Source organism: Mastomys coucha, unplaced genomic scaffold (assembly GCF_008632895.1).
Source record: "Mastomys coucha isolate ucsf_1 unplaced genomic scaffold, UCSF_Mcou_1 pScaffold22, whole genome shotgun sequence".
Lineage (NCBI taxonomy): Eukaryota > Metazoa > Chordata > Mammalia > Rodentia > Muridae > Mastomys > Mastomys coucha.
Genome location: NW_022196905.1, coordinates 23,454,444 through 23,476,421, shown reverse-complemented (window position 1 = coordinate 23,476,421; position 21,978 = coordinate 23,454,444). Strand labels below are relative to the sequence as shown.

Genomic DNA, 21,978 nt, shown 5'->3' with positions numbered 1-21,978 from the left:
CTATTTCCATTTTTAGATTCTGGATGGTTTTGCTCATTTCCTTAACCTGTTTGATTGTGTTTTCCTGTGGTTCTTTAAGGGATTTTTGTGTTTCCTCTTGTAGGGGTTCTAGCTGTTTACCTGTGTTCTCTTGAATTTATTTGAGGGTGCTATTTAGGTCTTTCTTAAGGTCCTGTATCATCACCATGAGAAGTGATTTTATATCTGAATCTTGCTTTTTCAGTGTAATGGTGTGTCCAGGACTGGCTATGGTGGGAGAATTGGGTTCTGATGATGTCAAGTGACCTTGGTTTGTATTGTTTATTTTCTTACACTTGCTGCCCGCCATCAGGTTATCTCTAGTGCTACCTGCCCTTGCTAAATCTGATTGGAGCCTGTCCTTCCCGTGATCTTGATTCTTTCAGAACTCCACAGAGTCAAGCTGTCTCTGTGATCCTCTGATTTTGGGATCCTGTGATCCTGGGCTTGTTAGATCACCTGGGAGTGGGGCTTTCTCTGCGTGTTGTGGGACTGGCTGCAGAGCTTTCGCCCAAGGTCTGCTCAGGTCACCAACCCAGACAGACCAGAAGGAACTCGAGTCACTGGGCTGGCGGAGTTCCTATGTGCCTGGTCTCGCTGGTCCCAGTTACTCCCAGTGTTGGGACAGATGTTGGTTCCTCCTCACCTCTGATCCTGGGTGTGTCAGATCACCTGGGAGTGGAGCTTCCTCTGGGTGTTGTGGGACTGGCTGTGGAGCTTGCACCCAAGGTCTGCTCTGGACACCAGCCCAGACAAACCAGAAGGAACTCGAGTCACTGGGCTGACAGAGTTCCTGTGTGCCTTGGTCTCGCTGGTCCCAGTTACTCCCAGTGGCTTTGGTTGTTTTAAAGAGAATATTTAAGTGATGAAAAGTTTAAAGACCACGGAACTTTTAAAGTTATACTATGTTCATAATGTGATATTAATAGACATCCTGGGAATGAACAAGAAAGAAAAGGTTATGGTTTAATAAGTGATGTATTTGTGTGTCAAGATGACAAGGGATCAATTGTGCTGGGTAGTTTTGTCAACTTGGTACATATCTGGGAAGAAGGAATATTAACTGAGAAAATGCCTCTATGAGATTGGCCCACAGGCAGGTTTGTAGGGAATTTTCTTAATGATTGATATGGAGGGTTTAGCTCACTGAGTGTCTTAGAGTTTACTGTTGTGAACAGACATCATGACTAAGGCAACTCTTATAAGGGCATTATTTAATTGGGCCTGGCTTACAGATTCAGAGGTTCAGTCCATAATCATCAAGGCAGGAGCATGGCAGCATCCAGGTAGGTAGGCATGGTGTAGGAAAAGCTGAGAGTTTTGGAAATAAACAGGAGAATACTGACTTCCAGGGAGCTAGGACGAGGGTCTTAAAGGCCACATTCACAGTGACACATTTTCTCCAACAAGGCCACACCTCTTAATAGTGCCACTCCCTGGACCAAGCATATTCAGACCAACACATTGAGTGTAGTGACACCCATGACTGGTTGTGGGCCTGAGTGCAGAAGGCTTTCCACGGAGATCTCTGGCCCAACCCGGTGCAAGAGCCCTAGTGAAGGGAAGCAAGCATGGGCGGGGCCGTCTCTGCCAAGTCTTCCAGGCCAATCCATTTCTCCGAGCTGCCCTGCACTGAGTCGAGTCTGGCTGGGCTGAGGAGAGGCCTACTAGCCAGTTAGGAGTGCAGCGCAGCTTCAGGCCGAGTTTTGGGAGAGCAGACCAAAAGTCTGCTTCCCAAGTGTTACAACTCTTAGAACAAAAGGCTCAGACAACAAAGTAGATCTTTCACACACTTTTTCTTCCCTGGATAGGACATATATACAGTTTTGGGGGTCATTCAGATTTCGACAGCAGTTAGGTCTCATTGGTTTGGGCTGAGAGTCTTTATTTGCATGTAAGTGGGCCTGACCAATATCACACACCTCTCCTGCTGGGGTGGTTGTTGGGGGCAGGGACTGAAACCTGAGCCAAGGTCCCAGGCATTATAGCTGAACACCTTTTGTCCCTTGTAGGCAGAAACTACCCACTGGGGCTCCGGAGTTCTAGACTTGTACTCGTCTGGGCCCAGGCTGCCTGAACAGACCACTGCCCCACAACTGGTAATCCTAGAGGTATAAGAAAGCAGGCTGAGTAAGCCATGGAGAACAACCTGGTGAACAGCACTCCTCTGTGGCCTTTGCTGCAGTTCTTGCCTGAAGCTTTCCGGCTGGAGTTCCTGCCCTGACTTCCCCTCATGGTGGACGGTGATCAGCACACATGAGCGGAATGAAACAAGCTTGTTTCTCCCCGTTTGCTTTTGGTCGTTTATCAGAGCATTAGGAACCCTAACTAAGATAGACATAGAGTTTATCACAGGAAAAAGAAAGACCTAGGGAACACTTCTGCTAAAAGGCCTAGATTTGTCACTTGGATCTACAAGACAGCAGAAACCACGTGAAAGGCTGGCATCCGTCTTCATTCTGTGTCTGTCTCTTTTTGTTTGGCTGAAGGCATAGAGATAATTAATTGTCCTTAACCTTTCCTCTTGAGTCTCCTTGGATTTATGGAATAGCACAGTCTCACAGGATGGGCTCCCCTCAAGTTCACTTATCAATGAGGGCCAAGAGGCACCTTTGATTTAAGGTAATCACCTGCAGAAGCAGTTTATTCCTTCACCCATGTCTTCAGGCCATTGTTTAGGAGCAGTGCTGAGACAGGAGGAACCAGTGATGTGCAGGTTTGTCAGGGAAGGACCAGTGAGATACAGGTCTGCCAGGGATGGACCAGTGAGATACAGGTCTGCCAGGGACAGATCAGTGCAGGTCTGCCAGGGATGGACCAGTGAGATACAGGTCTGTCAGGGACGGACCAGTGAGGTACAGGTCTGCCATGGATGGACCGGTGAGGTGCAGGTCTGCCAGGGATGGACCAGTGAGATACAGGTCTGCCAGTGACAGACCAGTGAGGTGCAGGTCTGCCAGGGATGAACCAGTGATGTGCAGGTCTGCCATGGATGGACCAGTGATGTGCAGGTCTGCCATAGATGGACCAGTGAGGTGCAGGTCTGCCAGGGATGGACCAGTGAGATACAGGTCTGTCAGGGACGGACCAGTGAGGTACAGGTCTGCCATGGATGGACCAGTGAGGTGCAGGTCTGCCATGGATGGACCAGTGAGGTGCAGGTCTGCCAGGGATGGACCAGTGAGGTGCAGGTCTGCCAGGGATGAACCAGTGATGTGCAGGTCTGCCATGGACGGACCAGTGATGTGCAGGTCTGCCAGGGATGGACCAGTAAGGTGCAGGTCTGCCATGGATGGACCAGTGATGTGCAGGTCTGCCATGGATGGACCAGTGATGTGCAGGTCTGCCATGGATGGACCAGTGATGTGCAGGTCTGCCATGGATGGACCAGTGAGGTGCAGGTCTGCCAGGGACAGACCAGTGAGGTGCAGGTCTGCCAGGGACGGACCAGTGAGGTGCAGGTCTATACCTTGATCAGGAAAGCTTCATGTTTGTACCTTTCACTCCTGCCTGAACTTTTTCCTTACATAAACCTAAGGCTAAAGTCAGTACCTTGAAGATGGGGTTAGAGTCACTGGACCCTTTACCTGTCCCTCTTTCCAGTGCAGAAGTGTTGAACAAGTCTCTTTCTCTGTTTTCACCACTATGCATCTCTTTAATTGGTGCCTTGGGGGATGTGGCTGAGTCAGCCACATTGGGGCTGCCTAAGGGTTTTGCCCCAAAACTCTGGTTACTCTTTTTTTCTGGCCAGGTTTTTGTTATGCTATTATTTCATTCAAACTGTTGCTCTAAAGAGTTTTTAAAATGCATTTATTGTACAAAAGACAATTACACAAATAGAAGCTGGATTTGTAGCAGACCCTCTGTGTTTGTATATAACCATTCTTTAGGTTTCTCTCCTCTGGTCAGTCCCCCAGCCACAGGGTGTCTTAAGGTTTTATTACTGTAATAAATACCACGACCAAAAGCAACTTGGAGAGGTAAAGGGTTTATTTCATTTTACAGCTTGTAGTCCATCATCCAGGGAAGTCAGGGCAGGACCAACCTCAATTGAGGTTCCCTCTTTCAAGATCATTCTAGCTTGGGTAAAGTTGACATACAACCAGCCAGGACATATCGACTGTGTGCTATGTGGAAAGGAAATGTCCCAATGCTGGTTCTGCCCTGTTTCTCGTGAATATAAACTGGGCAATATTTTGTTTGTATATACTATGCAGCTTCATCTTCTCCAAATTCATGCTTCATGTACATCCATGTGTGTGTGTATGTGTGTGTGTGTGTGTGTGTGTGTGTGTGTGTGTAGGTCAGAGGACAGCCTTTGTTGTCATCTTCAGGAATGCAATTTGTCTCCTTTGAGGCAGGGTCCCTCACTGCTTTGGAGCTCACCAACTAAACTAGGCTGGGTGACTGTAAGCCCCAGGCACCCTCCTGCCTCACTTCTCCAGTGTTGGAGTTACAAGTGAGAGCCTGTTTTTTTTTTTTGTTTTTTTTTTGTGTGTGTGTGTGTGTGTGTGTGTGTGTGTTTGGGTTCAGGGGATCAAACTCAGGTCTTCCTGTTTGTGAGGTAATCATGTTCCTAACTGAGCCATCTCTCCAGTCCCCTCTGTAATACTCTCCTTTTCCTTTGTTTAGCAGTTGTAGCCCAAGTACCTCTGGAAGAAGATTTCCTTCCACAAACAAACGGTGTGAAGCCAATAGCTTTCCTGTCCACACTGTTTAGATTTTATTTCTGTTTTTATGGTATGCATCTTAAAACGCTGCAAAGTAACAAAATTTCGTGTCCCCTCATGAGCAACTTCATTAAATATAATCCTAGATAAAAGAGGAAGTCTGCTTTAGTGCCATCTAACTGTTCTTAGGTGCACATATGTGTGTGTGTGTGTGATATTTGCGTGGGATGTTTATACATGTGTACGCAGATGCGTGACCACCTGTGTGCATGCTTGTCGGAGACAAGAGGCACACTGTATTACTCTCTGTCTTATTATTTTGAGACATGGTCTTCAACTCAACCCGAAGATAGGCTGGCTAGTTGCCAGCAAACCTGGTAATCTCTCTCCATCCTCCATAGCTTTGGGGTTACAGCTTTGTTCCTGGCTACATTTGGCTTTTTACAATGACAATGACACAACATTGGGATCTGAAATCAGGTCCTCATGCCTGGGAAATAGGCACTTTTACCCACTGAGATGCCTCTTTAGCCCTTTGTTAGGCAATACTATTTCAAAATGAATACAAAATTAGGATCTGGGGTTATAGATCAGTGGGAGAGCCCTGGTCTAGAACGTGCAAGACTGAAGATTCTATCCTTAGCAGCAAAGATAAAAAAATAAAATGAAATTAAGTCATAGAAGTTCTTCTTCAGGGGCTGGAGAGATAGCTCAGCAGTTAAGAGCATTGGCTGGTGTTCCAGAGGACCAGGATTTGAGTCCCTGCAGCTACCTCAGTATGGCTTCTGTGGACACCAGGCATGCATGTGGTACATAGATATACATATAAGTGAAATACCTATATACACAAAAATCAAATGATTTAATTTAAAAATGTAAAAGTTCTTCTAACATTGGGTAGGTTGGGTTGCTCTTACTGGGGCAAATCCTGGAGCCCACAGCTGAACTCGTTGTGTGTCCTCAGGAGCTGAACAGTCTTTGGTAGCTTCTTAGTAGACTTAGCATCGTCTCCTCTCTTGTTATATTCTTTTCTTTCTTTTAAAGAAAAGCATCTCAGTTTCCTAATAGCTTGTTTTTTAAAAAATTCTTTAAAACATGTAAGCCATTGCATCTAAGTGCTTTTCTGGGTCTGAAATGGTTTCTTCTTTTTGACTCAACAAATTAGAGAGCTATTTCCCGATACCACTTCACTGAAACTAATTTTCTTTATCTCGTTATTTCAGATGTGGTTTTCCAGAAGTATGCAAATATTAAATGAGAACGGCCTCTAAGCAATTAAGGGAAACAACATGGGGGCGGGGAAGCAAGCTGGATACATGAAGGGCTCAGCACGAGTTCCCACACGACAGGAACAACAGCACTGGGCTACTCCACACAAGTCTTGTTTCATTGAAAATTAATATCCAGACTCCAAGCTTGTTGGCTCTTGCCTTTCAACTTCTTATCTTTCTTTCTTGGATCTATACTTAAACAAAGCAGATAATCCTACACACTGCGATAGAAGTGTGACAAATTTAGGGTGTAGAATTGAATTCCAAAACCGCAGTGAGCAATACTGATGTTGAAGTGGGGTGTGGGTGGAAGGGTGTGGAGGAAGGGGCAGGCTCATCTAGGCCCCTGAAGAGTTTCTCTGTACCTAGGAGCAAAGCTCAGAAAAGATGGCAGCCCGGAGGGGCTAGAGCTGAATGGACCATGGAGAAGAACAGACAGGTTTGAGGCACCACAGGAAAACAGGGCCCCAGCAAAAGTGCTGATGGGGTTGGAGAAGTGAGATCCGGAATGGAGAGGGTTAAAGAGACTCAGGTGGAGAGTTGAGTACAGACCAGGACCAAGGAGAGGGTGAGGACCAGGAAAGAAGGGCCCATGAGGAAGCTTAGGCAGAAACCTGAGGCTGTGTAGGTAAGGTCATGGATTCAGGAGAGTCCTAGGAGGAACCACACCCAGCCAACAAGATTGGATTGTGGAAGAAAGGGAGTTTGCAGAGATGGATGGACTGCAGAGATGGATGGAGCAAAGGTAACAGGTTGGGCTCACAGAGTCATAGGGTAAATATATGGGGCACAGCTGACGACCCTCAAAGCCAAAGATGAACATGGAGGACAGACAATATGAGCTATTGAGGATGCAGATTGGAGGCCCCGCAGAATGGTGGCTGGAGCTGAGGGAGGTGAAGTGATCAGATCCCATGTAAGAGTGTCTTGGATGAAGGATAGGTTATGCAAGACAGAGATTAACTGGGGGAACAAGGAGAAGAGAGTGTCTAGTTTAAAAGGAGAGACCAGAGCACGTTGGCATGATGTGGGGAGCACATATAATGTGGGCTGGCTTCACACGTACAAATGGTACTTTCAGGAGATGCTCTGAGGGGCAAATGGAGACCACACTGTGCTGGATAATGTTAAATGTCAGCACGACAGAACGTAGCATCAGCTCAGAGACAGGTCTCTCTGGGTATACCGGTAAGGATTATTATCTTAATTAGGTTAGTTGATGTGAGAAGGCCCATCTTCACTGTGGACAGAACTACACCCTAGATGGGATCTTGGAATGGGTAGATGTCGCGATGGAGCTGAGCTGAAAGCATAGTACTGTTCAACCTTCTTGTTCCCTGAGTGTGGACGCCGTGTGACCAGCTGCTTTAAACTCCTGCTTCCTGATGGACCGTGCCTTCCACTGTGAGGCAGAATAAACCCTCTCCCCTCCCACATTGCTTTTGTTAGAGTATTTTTATCATAGCTACAGAGAAATAACCCAGACAGAAATTGGTGTTGAGAAGTGGGGCTGTTGCTGCGATGAACCCGACCACGTGGTCCTTAGGCTCTTGGTATTGTTTTGTGACTGGGATGTGGAAGAGTTTGGTGCTTTGGGATACAAAGGTTACAGCATGCAGGGGGCTGCTTGGTGGGATGTTCTGGTGGGAGCTTGGAAGACAAGAACGCTGAGAGAATTGTCAGCAGTGGAGGGTTGGAGCATTAGCTTTCAGAGGGGAACATGAACTCCGCCAGGAACTGGGATGGGGCCATTTGTGTGATATCTTGGCCAAGGATCTGGTTTTATCCCGAGGACCTGAATGAAGTTACACTTAAGGTGATAGACAAGCTTGTTTGTCAAAGGAAATTTTGAAAAAAACAGGGGAATGCCTGTTGGTGCTGGGAAGACAGTTCTAATTGCTAAACAGATCAGCACCACGGAAGAGAAATCTGCTCTACACTGGAACAACAGGAACACCATTCGGAGGGCAAAACTACACTCTCTGGAAGCCGCATCTCATTAAAAGAAAGATGCTCAGCTCATTAGAAGGAAAAGCCAAATTCATCTAAAGGAAGAAAACCTAAGTTGAGAGGATTCTCTGCTCCTGGAAAGCCGCTGACTAGGAGAGTGTGTTTTTTTTTTTTTAGGCAAGTTCTCTCTAATCAGCCCTGGCTGTTCCGAAACTCACTCTGTAGACCAGGCTGGCCTCCAACTCACAGAGATCTTCCTCTGCCTCCCAAATGCTGGGATTAAAGGCATGTCCATCATGCCTAGGCTGGGAGAGTAGTGTTGAAGATATGAAAGATGCAAGATTAAGGGGGTTTAGGAGGAACAGCTGATGCCAGACAGTGTGTGGCAGGGTGATACACTCTGGCTCAAGACCCCTAGACGCCATTGTATGAAGCTGTGAAGGTGTGACCTTCTTTGAAGGGTAGATCCCAGATACTGGAGACACCAGGAGACACTGCATTGTTGGCCGAGGAGAGCTGTGTGTATAGAATGTAGCTGGTCTTAGAAGCTGCGTGAGCTGAGGGCAGCAGAGCTAGAGGGTCTGGGCTACCCAAGCCTTGTGGATCCCAGCTGATTACATTAGGAACTCCAGATGTTGGGCATAGAACTGCAGAATTTGGTGTTGGCCCTGCTGGATTTTGGTTTTGCTTTGGTGTAATTGTTTTCTTCCTATGGCACACACCTTCCATTTTGGAATGGGAATATTTGCTCTATGTCATTATATGTTGGAAATATGTAACTTTTTTTTGGTGATTTTATGGGAGCTTAGAGTTAAGAGGATTTGGACTTTTAAAATGTTCGAATTTGCTGGGACATGATGGTGTATGCCTTTAATCCTAGCACTCCAGAAGGAGAGGCAGACTAATCTTTGTGGGTTCCAGGCTAGCTTAGTCTATAAAGTGAGTCCAGGATAGTCAGGGTTGTTACACAGAGAAACCCTGTTTCAAAAAACAAACCAAAACCAAAACCAACCAACCAACCACCAACCACCAACCACCACTAACCAACCAACTGTTGGAATTGTCAGTGGCAGAGCAGATGGCAGCCCTTCATCCATTCTAGCTTGATGCCTGGCTTAGTGGCCAAAACTGTTTTATGCCTAAGACACATAAAAATCAAATCAAACCCAGGCAGGCAGCGAGGGATGAGGAAGACAGAGACTAGTGTTCCGCCATTCCATGTGGCATGGGTGGGGAAAGTCGACCACAGACCGACTCAACCCCTCAATAGCACAGGCTGGCCATAGACTCACAGAGGCCACTCTACTGTCATGCAGGGCAGCACAGCAGAGGGAAGACAGAGACCTGCAGATTGCCACACCACCCCAGACCGGCTCCCTGGTCCACAGCACAGGTGGGCCACAGCCACCCGCTTGCCAGAAGATGTCACCCAGGGGCCTGCCAGCCATGTGGGCAGCCTGCAGTGGGAGCCACCACAGTGTGCAAGGATGTGGTGGACAAATGGGAGGAAAAGAGAAGTGGAGCATGAGAGCTTGGGACAGCTGGCCCTGCCACTCATCTACCGTGAGGTGGTGTGAGGTGGCAGGGGTGTGGTATGATGCTCTTCTCTCCACCCCCTCACCATCTGTGGTAGTCAGGAGAGCTAGACCAGGGAGCATGAGAGGGGGAGAGCTAGCCCTGCCTCCTCACTGGCTGTAGCACTTGAGAGCGGACCCTGCACCTTGACTGGGCATCACAGTGAAGCTGGCTCTGGAGGCATGGGTGAGGAGAACTACTCTGAGGGCATAAGAGCAGGAGAGCTGACCCTGTTTCCTGCTGATGGCAGCATCGGGTGGCCTAGCCAGAGCAGTGCTGGAGAGCTTGCCCTGGTGGTATGGATAAGGGAGAGACAATGCTCTGACCAGCTCAACTACCAACCACCCAGGCCCAGATCCAGGGCTCTGAGATGAAATCTGTATTATCAGGGGATGGTTGGGATTCTTGAAAGGGCCAGTCCTGATGACTCAGAGCTGCAGGATCTCCACAACACAGGGCAACAACAGGATAACCGGGAGGAGTCCAGGTGAGGATCCAATATTGATGGTGTCACAGAAGCCAGAGATCTTGAACCAGACCAATGACTCATGGCAATGAACATTTGCAAAGGAAGGTGTGTAGACAGGGATCTACTGTGGGGCACACTGTGACACACCACAGCTTCTGTGGGGAGACATTGTCTATGCTTGCTGTTGGTGTTGTTTGTTTAGGTGGTTTTTATTTTGGGGGTAGGTTTCAAGGGTGAAGATGAGGGGCTGGGAAGACGAGTGGGACTGGGGTACATGATGTGAAACTCACAGAGAATCAATAAAAAGTTTAAAAAGTTGGAACTGTTAAAGACTACAAAGATTCTTTTCCCCCTTTCCATATTCTTCTCTCACTTATTACACCCTGACTGTAGTTTCTTCTTCCCCCTCCCCCGTACCTCCCCATTTCCCCCAGACAGTCACTCCCTTCATTTCTCTTCAGAAAAGGGCAGACCTTTCAGGGACATCATCCGAATACAGCATACAAGCTACAAAAAAGACCAGGCACATATTCTCACATCAAGGCTGGACGAAGCAACCCAGTGAAGAGAAAGGGTCCCAAAGGCAGGCAAAAGAGTCAGAGACAGCCCCCACTCCCATAGTCAGGCATCCCACAAGAACACGGAGATACACAGCCATTACATTTATATAGAGGACTTAAGTCAGACCCATACAGTTGACTTTGTGGGCAGAGTTCTTGTGGTGTCCTTGATCTTTCTGGCTCCTGACTATGGAGACTTTTAATGATGGATAGAATGGATTTTATATAACAACATGGTCATGAGCCTATGAAGACAAGGAGTGGAAGGGTAGAGCTTAAAAGTGATGCCTTTGGTTGCCACATTGAGAAAGGTGTCATAGATTTCTATTGCTGTGGTAAAACAGGACTAAAATAAACTTGGACAGCAAAGGGTTCATTTGGCTTATATACCCTGATCTCAGTCGGTCATTGAATGAAGCTAGGATGGGACCTCAAGGCAGGAGTCTGGAGGCAAGGGCTGAGGCAGAGGCCATGGAGGAACACTGCTTTCTGGCTTATATTCCTCATGGCTTGCTCAGCTTGTGTTCTTACACACCCAGTGCCACCTGCCCAGAGGCAACACTGATCACAGTGTGCTGAGTCCTTACACATCAATAATCAACCAAGAAAACTCCACAGACTTGCCTAGAAGTTAACCTGATGAATGTATTTTATCAGTTGAGCTTCTCCCTTCCTAGATTACTATAGCTTGTGTCAAGCTGACAAACCAAACCAAACCAAACCAAACCAAACCAATCCAAACACTAACCAGCCCAAAGGCATAGAGTTGTATCCCAGGCTGTATAATGGAGAAAGGGGACTCATTGCTTCCTCTTGATTGTGGGTGCAATGTGACCAACTGACTTGAATTTTTCCTGCCTTGGCTTCTCCACCACAGTGGACTGTATCTCAAAATATGTCCTAAAATAAGCCCCTTATCCCCTTTTAGGGATAGGGGGTAACAAACCCTATTACCTTTACTAGAGTATTTTATCACAGTAAACTGGAAAAGATCTGGACCATGTGAACATGTTTGATGCTTAGGGAGCTGGGAAGAGATGCATGTCCCAGGGAAGATGAGGAGCAAGCCTGTAAGGCTGAGGGGCAGGAAATGCAGGGTGTTCGGTAAGATGTTTATGTGGAGGTGAGTGGAAGCACCAGCCATGACGAATCATTTGAGTGGCCTCAGCAGAGGATGAATGTATACAGAATGCTGCTGTGGATCTATATATCTCTATCTCTATGTCTATCTCTATGTCTATCTCCATCTCTACCTCTACCTCTACGTCTATGTCTACATCTATGTCTATGTCTATCTCCATCTCTACCTCTATGTCTATGTCTATGTCTATGTCTATGTCTATGTCTATCTCTATCTCTATCTCTTTCTACATATCTGTCTCCCTGTATCCCCACTTTTGTGAATGCACCCAGAAGTGGAGTTACTGGTTCACATGGTAACATGTACCTATATATCTTCATTTAATTTATATCTATACCATCTGTATTTATCCCACTTTTATCTCTATCTCTAGATATGTGTTTTGTGGAACAGCCGTCTTGTTTTCCATAGTGGGAGCACCCTTCTATACTCTCACTGGCAGCGTACAAGGGTTAAACTTTCTCATAAAGCCTTGCTTCTGATTATAGGCAGTGGCTATCCTAATGGGCAAAAATGGGTGTCTCCCTGAGGTTCTGCTTTGAGTTTTCCTAATAATTAAGGATGTGTACGTGGTGTCTTCCCATGTGCTCATGGCAGGAACACGATTCATTTTTGCAGGAACTTTCTAGGAAGGCTTTTTGAGACTAGTTGACATTTAAAGTAGACATTACAAAAAAGACCAGAACCAGAAACTGTGGCTGTAGCCACCAGAAGGGTAATGAGAAAAAACTGCAGGTAATGAGAAAAAACTGCACATGACTCTGACAAGTTTCACAGAGCTAATTCTTCAGAAGGCAGAAACTACCCCGCCCCCATCCACAGGAAGCAGCTAATTTGAATATCCCCATTAATATTCAGGAAATTGAATTTGTAATTAAACATAAAAGCTCTCCCTTGGAAATCTCCAGACCCAGATGGCTTCCACGGAGAATGCTATTAAGTATTTAAAGAATTAACACCACTTTTAGATTTAAAGAGTTAACACCACTTTTAGTCTCTTCTAGACATTCTAGGGGTATTTATAAATTTAACATATATAATATGATAAAAGGAAACTAAAGACCCATTTCCTTTGTTGTGGACATAAAGCTCCTTAATAACGCACTGGCAAATGGAACTCTGTGATGTAGGAAGAATTATACATCAGCAGCCAGTAGGATTATTGGAGGGATTTGAGGCTAATCTGGTATTTGAAAATTAATCCATATAATCCAGCATATTAGCAGGCTAAAGAAGAAAACACCAGCTACTAATACCAATTGGTGCATAAATTGTGTGTGGTTGTCCCGAGAGGCTCATGTTTTAGTACTTGGTCCCCATTTGGTGGAATTATTTGGGAAGGATAGGTCAGTACAGCTTTGTTGGAAGAGGTGTGTCATAGGTATGGGGTTTGAGGTTTCAAAAGACTCACACCATTCCCAGTTTCTCTCTCTGCCTCCTACTTGTGGATCAAGATGTGATGTCTCAGCTGTTCCTGCTGCCATGCCTTTGTTCCACCATAGTGGACTTAGGCCCTCTGAAAACAGCAGTCTAGCTAAACACTTTCTTTTACATAATAAGTTCTCTTGGCCATGGTGTTTTGTCACAGCAATAGTAAAATAATGAAGACAGTGTGTTTGAGAAACGTTCACTCCCTTTAATGGCAAAAGCTCATTGAAATCAGGAATAGAGGTCAGGTTCCTCAGTTTGTTAAGTAGCATCTAATCACTAAAGCAGAATAAAGACACACACACACACACAAACACATACACACACAAACACACAGACAGAGACACACAGACATACAGAAACACACGCACACAGACACACACACATACACAGACACAGAGACACACAGACATACAGAAACACACATAGGCACACAGACATACAGAAACACACACACACACAGACACACAGACACAGAGACACACAGACAGACAGACAAACAGACACACAGACAGACACACAGAGTAAACAGCACACCGAATGGTCAGAGCCTTGAGTGTGTTCCCAGTGTACTGGACAGTGTCATTCTGGAAACTCCAGTTACTTTTTAAAATGAACATAACAAAACCAAAGGCATACTGCTGAGGAAGGAGGGTACCAACTGTCCCTCTTTGTTGATGACAGGTTTGCCTCTGATGAGGATTTCAACAAATCTGCAAGTGTCTCCTTGAATGTACTATTGTGTTTAGCAAGGTCATAAGACACAAGGACACCCCGAAGAAATCAACTGTATTTTTTTTTTATATGATCAGTGCAGGTGTGGAATCCAAAATAGAAGTGGAGTGTCATCTAAGGCCTCAAAAGGAGCAAAGTTCTTAGGTGCTGATCTAACAACATGCAGGTTCTTTCATTTTGAAAACAGCAAATCACTGATGAACTATATTAGAAGATAAGGGCAATGATTCACCACGTTCGTGAATGAGAAAAGTTGACAGTTAGTCGATTTCCCTAAATGGATTGTTTTTGCCTATAAGTATGTATATGTGTACATGCTAGTGTGTGTGCACATGTATGTGCATGCATGTGCATGCATGTGGGGGACAGAGGTAGATGTTAGATGCCCTCCTAAAACTCTCTGTTTTTTGAGACAGGGTCGCTCCTTGTCCTGGGCCTCAGTGTTTCATCCAGAATGGCTGGCCCTGTGCCTCTCAGCACTGGGATTACTGGCACATGCAGCCACCCTCAACTTTTAGATGGGTCCTGGAGATTGAAGTTAAGTCTTTATGCTTAGCCAACTGAACCATCTCCCCAGTTCTCCCCACCTCCTTCTCTTTCTTCTAAAGGCAAGGTCTCATGTAGCCAAAGTTAGATTCCAGCTCATGATTCTCCTGCCTCCATATCTCAAGTTTGGGGATTACAGCTATTCTGCCCAGATCCCTAACTGATGTAAAGGTTTAGCAGAATTCCTATCAGAATCACTGCAAGGAGGTCTGCTCTGATGGTTCAGTGGACAAAGCACTTGCCATGCCAGTGTGTGGATTGGAGTTGGATCCCTGATACGTATATATGATTACAGATACAACACCACTGAGCTATGAGATAGCAGTGTGTATGTGTAATTCCATATGTCTACCTTGAGGTGGAAAAGAGAGACAGAAGCTTGTGGGCCAGCTAGCCAGGTATACATAGCTGGGAACAAGAAATCCTGCTTCAAACACAAGAGGAAGAAGGCGAGGATGAACAACCAAGGCAGTCTCTGACCATATGAAAACTGACTCACAAGCATTCACACATACACATACACTCCACACACACGTAATAGTAGTGATAATGATAGTAATAGTAATGATAAGCCCCTCAAAACAAAACAATGTCAAAGTTTTTGTAGGCATAGATAACATATTATAAAATTTATACTGAAAATTAATAATAGTGAAAATAATGATATGAAAGGAATCACACACACACATACACACACACACACACACACACACACACACACACACCCCACACACATACATATCCTCAGGACATGTTAGGCAGCTACAGTGATCCATAGTGTGGTGTTGGCAGCCAAGGGACACATACATAGACCAGTGAAGAAGAAGAAAAGCTAGAAACAGCTCCCATTAATATGCCCAAGCAAGTTTTAAAGAAACATTGTTTTCTTTTTTTTTTAAAGATTTATTTATTATATTTATATGAGTACACTGTAGTTGTTTTCAGACACACCAGAAGAGGGCATCAGATTCTACTACAGATGGTTGTGAGCCACCATGTGGTTGCTGGGAATTGAACTCAGGACCTCTGGAAGTGCTCTTAACTGCTAAGCCATCTCTCCAGCCCTGAGAAACATTGTTTTCACTGAACTTTGAAGTCTACAGCAAAACTGAGCAGGCCACTGCCCACCCACTTGCAAACACTCCCCCTCATCCCTGTTTGCAAGGTTCTCAACCTGTGGGTTGTGACCCTTCTGGGGCTCACATATAAGATATCCTGTACATCATATATTTACAGTATAACAGTAGCAACATTACAGTTATGAAGTAGCAATGAAATAATTTTGTGTCTGAGGGTCACCACAACATGAGGAACTGTATAAAAGGGCTGAAGCATTAGGAAGGTTGAGAACCACTGCTCTAGAGCTTTGGGGTTGTAAGTGAATCCCCTGAGTGCCCAAGGCCCCCGGGCTGAGACGTCTGGGAGTATTCAGTCAGTTTTTACAGTAAAGCTTGCTGGCGTCCTGGGCTGCCATATATTAACTCCCACAGCCTTCTGCATTGTGCATCCCGTCTTGGTGGACTGAGGACAATGGGGTATAAAGAAATGATGGTGGACCAGAGTCTCCACAAGACAAAAATGTACTGGAGATAAAAGTAGATATGGTTTTACATAACTTCTAATTCTCATTTTCTGTAATACCTGCTAACCTGCCCTATCTACATGCCTGTTTTTGTGTCCTCAGTATGTGGTAAGCAAGTGTACTTCTCAGGCGTTTATAAAAACAGACAAATGAGTAGAGCTTAGGGATGGTGGAGCCAAAATTCAACTGCCTAGGATGGAAATGAAGCAGCGCGGCACTTGGGTCCCTGAGTGGGGCGCAGGGGTTTCTGGGATGCATCCCACGCCTTACGGGAGAAGAAGAACATCACTGAGCCACACAGTCTCACCAGCTGTGGAGGGACATGGTTCCGAGAGCCGTGATCCAGACTGCCTTAAGCCTTGGAGATCATATAGCGACACAGAGAGGGTGCTCGGTGAGTGTTGGGTGGTGGTCTGACACTCGTTTGCTCTGGGTTGATGCGTTTTCAGTTCTGTTTCCTTTCGTCTTTGCTGTCACCTGTTTTCTCTCTGTGAACAATGTCATAAAACTAGTAACTGTTTAAATCAGGAGTCTAAATGACAGCAAAGGGTCAACATCGGCCGGTAGATGTTCATCTCAGAAATGTCCAAATCCTTTGACAAAGTCTTTAGGTGTTTTCCCAACACACACAGCAGTCTTTGTGATCACTCCAGGAATCCATCATCACGGAGATTTTTAAAGCTGCTGCCGATCATAATGACTGACCGCCATGGGCGGTGAGCACTTACTTGCCAGCCATCTCCTGAGGTGTGTTCCATTTTAGAGCTCTGAAAGGAGCGTCAGTTTGTCTTGCCAGCGGGATAATGGAGCATCGTGGTCGGGGAGCTTCGAGCCTCCCTCAGGCTCCTGTGGCTTCCATCCTGCCTTGTTCATCAGACATGGCCACTGATAGGGACACTGTGTGGTGAGTTCCTTGTCTATAAGTATTTGTCCCTGTGTCCCTGAAGGCAACATGAGAAGGTAGCATCTTGGTGGAGCTACCAGGGAGTCCATATGAGTCAGGCTCACAGACAAAAGACTCTTTACCTTGACTGCCACAAGGACAAGTAGAGCCACTTAAAACAGCATAATGTGGATCAAAGACATAGCTCTTTTTTTTTTTTTTCTTTTTAGACAGGGTTTCTCTGTGTAGCCCTGGCCTCAAAATTCACAGACTTTAAGATTCAGCTTCTGGCAGGGTAAACATACACCTACAAACAAATGCCTACCCAGAGTTCCATAAAAAACAAAACAAAACAACAATAACAAAAAATTAAAAAGAAATGAGAACCCATACATCTGCCTGCCCTTGCCTCTTGAGTGCTGAGGTTAAAGTCAATTGCCATTGCAGCCCAGCTAAAAGATATACCTTTTTAATTTTTTAAGGTTGATTGATTATTTTTTTGTGACAGGTTGGCCATGAATTCATAAAGGTTCTACTTCCTCTGGAGTGCTGAGATTAAAAGCACACACCACCGTACTTGGGCCATTCAGTCATTTATTTATCATTTTATGTGTATGGATGTTTTGCCTGCATGTTTGTCTGAATATGCCTGCATTCAGTCCTCAGTAATTGGAGTTACTGACAGTTGTTAGCTGCTATATAGGTGCTAGGAATTGAACGTAGGTAATCCTAACTGCTGAGCCATCTCTTTAGCTCTCAAAGATACAGTTTCTAAAGTTTTACCCCTAATGCCTTGGAACTCTCCCTAGTGTTCACAACCAGCTGGTGTTTGAACACATGGACTTTCAGGGAACATTTAATAATCAAACCATAAGATTTATAAACATTTTCAAAGACTTCCATCTAAAGAGCTGAAGGAAGTTTGCAGTTTGCAGTGGTAACTGCAGAGACCTGTAACTGCTCAAAATATAGGTAATAATTGAGTGTTGAATGCTCAGACATAAACAGGACACCTGTGACATGTACTACAGGGTTGTAGCACATCATGGAACACAGAGCTAGAGAGACCATGAGAGCCGAGGAAGGGAGGGCGGCATAGACTGCTGACTTCCAGGAGTGACACGGTGGTTTCATTGTAGGTTTCACAGCAGCTGTGATTATCAGCACAAGATGTACACAAGACCGGGCCTGCCATAGATAGGAGAGCAGCTCACAGGATCAAGGGTTGGCATAGAGATGATGGTTGATGGAGGGACAGTTCCTTTAATGATATAGCCTCTGGCAGGGTAAACATACTCCTATTAACAAATGCCCATCTATACTTACGTAAACAAAACAAAACAAAACAAAACAAAAAACTTAAAAATTAAAAACTAGGATCAGAGGCCGGTGCCCTGAGCAGACATTGGGCACAAATTCTGCAGTAGTCCCACAACACCCAGAGGAAGCTCCACGCCCAGGTGTTCTGACACACCCAGGATTAGAAGATCAGAGGTGAGGAGGACACAACATCTGTCCCAACACCAGGAATACATGGGACCAGCAGGGCTCAGGCACACAGGAACTCCACCAGATCAGTGGCACTGGTTTCTTCTGATCTGTCTAGGCTGGTGCCCTGAGCAGACCTTGGGGGGAAAAACTCTGCATCGAGTTCCATAATTCCCAGAGGAAGCTGTACTCACAGGTGCTCTAATTAGCCCAGGATCACAGGATCCCAGAATCACAGGATCACAGAGACAGCTTGACTCTGAGGAGTTCTGACACAACCAGGATCACAGGAAGGACAGGCCCCAGTCTGATTTAGTCAGGACAGGGAACACTAGAGATAATCAGATGGTGGGAGGCAAGTATAAGAACATAAGCAACAGAAACCAAGGTTACTTGGCATCATCAGAACCCAATCCTCCCACCATAGCAAGTCCTCGACACACCATCACACTGGAAAAGCAAGATTCAGATATAAAATCACTTCTCATGATGATAATACAGGACTTTAAGAAAGACATAAATAGAACCCTCAAAGAAATACAGGAGAACACAGGTAAACAGCTAGAAGCCCTTCAAGAGGAAACACAGAAATCCCTTAAAGAACTACAGGAAAACACAAACAGGTGAAGGAAATGAACAAAACCATCCAGGATCTAAAAATGGAAATAGAAACAATAAAGAAATCACAAAGGGAGACAACTATGGAGATAGAAAACCTAGGAAAGAGATCAGGAGTCTTAGATGCAAGTTCCACTAACAGAATACAAGAGATAGAAGAGAGAATCTCAGGGGCAGAAACATTGACACATAGAAAACATTGACACAACAATCAAAGAAAATACAAAAACCAAAAAGCTCCTAACCCCAAAACATCCAGGAAATCCACGACACAATGAGAAGACTAAACCTAAGGAAAAGAGGTATAGAAGAGAGTAAAGACTCCCAACATAAAGGGCCAATAAGTATCTTCAACAAAATTATAGAAGAAAAAGTCCCTAGCCTAAAAAAAGTGATGCCAATGAACATACAAGAAGCCTACAGAACTCCAAATAGACTGGACCAGAAAAGAAATTCCTCCTGTCACATAATAATCAAAACAACAAATGCACCAAACAAAGGAAGAATTTTAAAAGCAGTAAGGGAAAAAGGTCAAGTAACCTGCAAAGGTAAGCCTATCAAAATTATACCAGACTTTTCACCAGAGACTATGAAAGCTAAAAGATCCTGGGCAGATGTCATACAAACCCTAAGAGAACACAAATGCCAGCCCAGGCTACTATACCCAGCAAAACTCTCAATTACCTTAGATGGAGAAAACAAGATTCCATGACAAAACTAAATTTACACAATATCTTTCCACAAATCCAGCCCTACAAAGGATAATAGAAGGAAAACACCAAAAAAAGAAAGAAAGTTACTCTTTCTCTGAGATGAATGCTTTTCAAAATCATCACAGCCAATGAACCAGATTCTTCTTCTCACCTAATGTCTGTGCCACCCTCCAAGCAGAACCATTGTTCATTGAAACAGTTGGTGAATGACTTCACGGATAGACCATCTTAATACACACACCATTTCTTAAATGAATGTGTAACCTGTTCTCTGTGGGCTGAGAATGAAGACAATCACTCCAGTCAAGTAGCTTTGACCATAGCAGTAAATCTGTATCCAAAAATCATGCCTACAATTCACTCTTTGGCACAGCAAAACTGTCAACTCTTAGGTTAGCTAATAGGGAGGTAAAATCTTTTGGTGAAGTGAGGGGTATTGAAGTACAGCCTGTCTCTGTCTCTGTCTCTGTCTCTGTCTCTCTCTGTCTCTGCCTCTCTCTCTCTCTCTCTCTCTCTCTCTCACACACACACACACACACACACACATACTTGGCTCAAGGTCCCGCCCATCCTTAGTAAAGGCCCACTATGTTAGTCTTTTGGGCTAGTCAATGCCTTACCTGCCTCATTATCTTTCTAACAATGCTGGAGGTAATTAGTCTGAATGTGTAACATTGCCTGCGAGAAATTCCAAGCCAGGGTTTGGCTGAGATATTGGAACATTGGTGGGGGTCAGAGAGCAATGTTTAATTTTGTCTGGCTGTTAGTAAATCATATCTTGGAGGACACCTAGCACATAAGACTATAGCAAAGACATATCTGGGCTACCTCTGAGTTAGGGGTTGCCACGAATGAACTCCAAGAGACTGGCTTCCTTTGAAGTTTTTTTGCCTCTGGTCTGTGGTCAAGCTTTTGGGCTCATCACAAGACTTCATTTGAGTGGGTGTGGCAGTTGTTCAGCTTGATCTTCCTGTGGGACCCCGTACAGTGGGAGTGGAGGCTGTCTCTGACTCTGTCTCTGCCTTTGGGACCCTTTCCACTCCTGGGTTGCCTTGTCTAGTCTTAATGGAAAGGAGGTGCCTAGTCTTACTGCAGCTTGAATTGTCATGGCTGGTTGGTATCCATCCAGGCCAGTCCTTTTCTTAAGAGAAATGGGGGAGGAGTGGATGGAAGGGAGGGGAGATCCGGGTAGAGGGAGTGGGAGGCGAGGAGGGAGGGGAAATTGTGGTCAGAATGCAAAATAAACAAAATTAAAATAAAATAAAATCAAAACAAACAAACAAACCCTACCAAAGTGTTGACAGGTTGTGAACTCAGAATTTTACAAGTAATCAAACTATCTGCTTTAGTTTCTATTTCTGTTGCTGTGATAAAATATTTTGCCAAGGTCCCTCAGAAAATTTGACATAGTATTACCTGAGGATACAGCTATTCCACTCCTGGGCATAAAAATATACCCAAAAGGTGCTCCAACATATAACAAGGACACATGTCCCACTATCTTCATAGCAGCCTTATTTATAATATCTAGAAGCTGGAAAGAACTCAGATGTCCCTTAGCAGAGGAATGCATACAGAAAACGTGGTACATCTACACAGTGGAGTACTACCCAGCTGTTAAAAAACAACGACTTTATGAAATTCTTAGGCAAATAGACAGAAGTAGAAAATATCATCCTGAGAGAGGTAACCAAATCACAAAAGAACACACATGGGGTATACATTCACTGATAAGGGAATTTTAGCCCAAAAGCTCAGAATACCCAAGATACAATTCATAGCCCACGTGAAGCTCACGAAGATGGAAGACCAAAGTGTGGATGCTTTGGTCTTTCTTAGAAAGGGGAACAAAATATTCATAGGAAGAAATATGGAGACAAAGTATGGAGTAGAGACGGAAGGAAAGGCCATCCAGAGACTACCCTACCTGGGGCATCCCATATACAGTCACCAAACCCAGACACTATTGTGGATGCCAAGCAGTGCTTGCTGACAGGAGCCTGTTATGGCTGTCTTCTGAGAGGCTCTGCCCGAGCCTGACAAGTACAGAGGCAGATGCTCATAGCCAACCATTGGACTGAGCATGGGGCCTCCAATGGAGGAGTTAGAGAAAGGACTGAAGAAGCTGAAGGGGTTTGCAACCCCATAGGAAGAACAACAATATCAACCAACCAGAACCCTCAGAGCTCCCAGGGACTAAACTACCAACCAAACAGTACACATGAGGGGACCCATGGCTCTAGCTGCATATGTAGCAGAGGATGACCTAGTTGGACATCAATGGGAAGAGAAGCCCTTGGTCCTGTGAAGGCTCTATGCCCCAGTGTAGGG

General features: G+C 45.1%; 2 long non-coding RNA genes across 4 annotated transcripts in view; one reads left to right on the top strand and one right to left on the bottom strand.

Moving 5' to 3' along the window:
- LOC116069385 overlaps positions 1-6,102 on the top strand; it is a 17,735-nt gene extending 11,633 nt beyond the window's left edge. The window contains exons 2-3 of the long non-coding RNA XR_004110007.1: positions 2,031-2,129; positions 5,912-6,102. This is a non-coding gene — a long non-coding RNA (uncharacterized LOC116069385). The remainder of the gene's footprint in view (positions 1-2,030; positions 2,130-5,911) is intronic.
- Positions 1-21,978, bottom strand: part of LOC116069384 — a 52,800-nt gene that overhangs the window by 22,029 nt on the left and 8,793 nt on the right. The window lies entirely within an intron of this gene.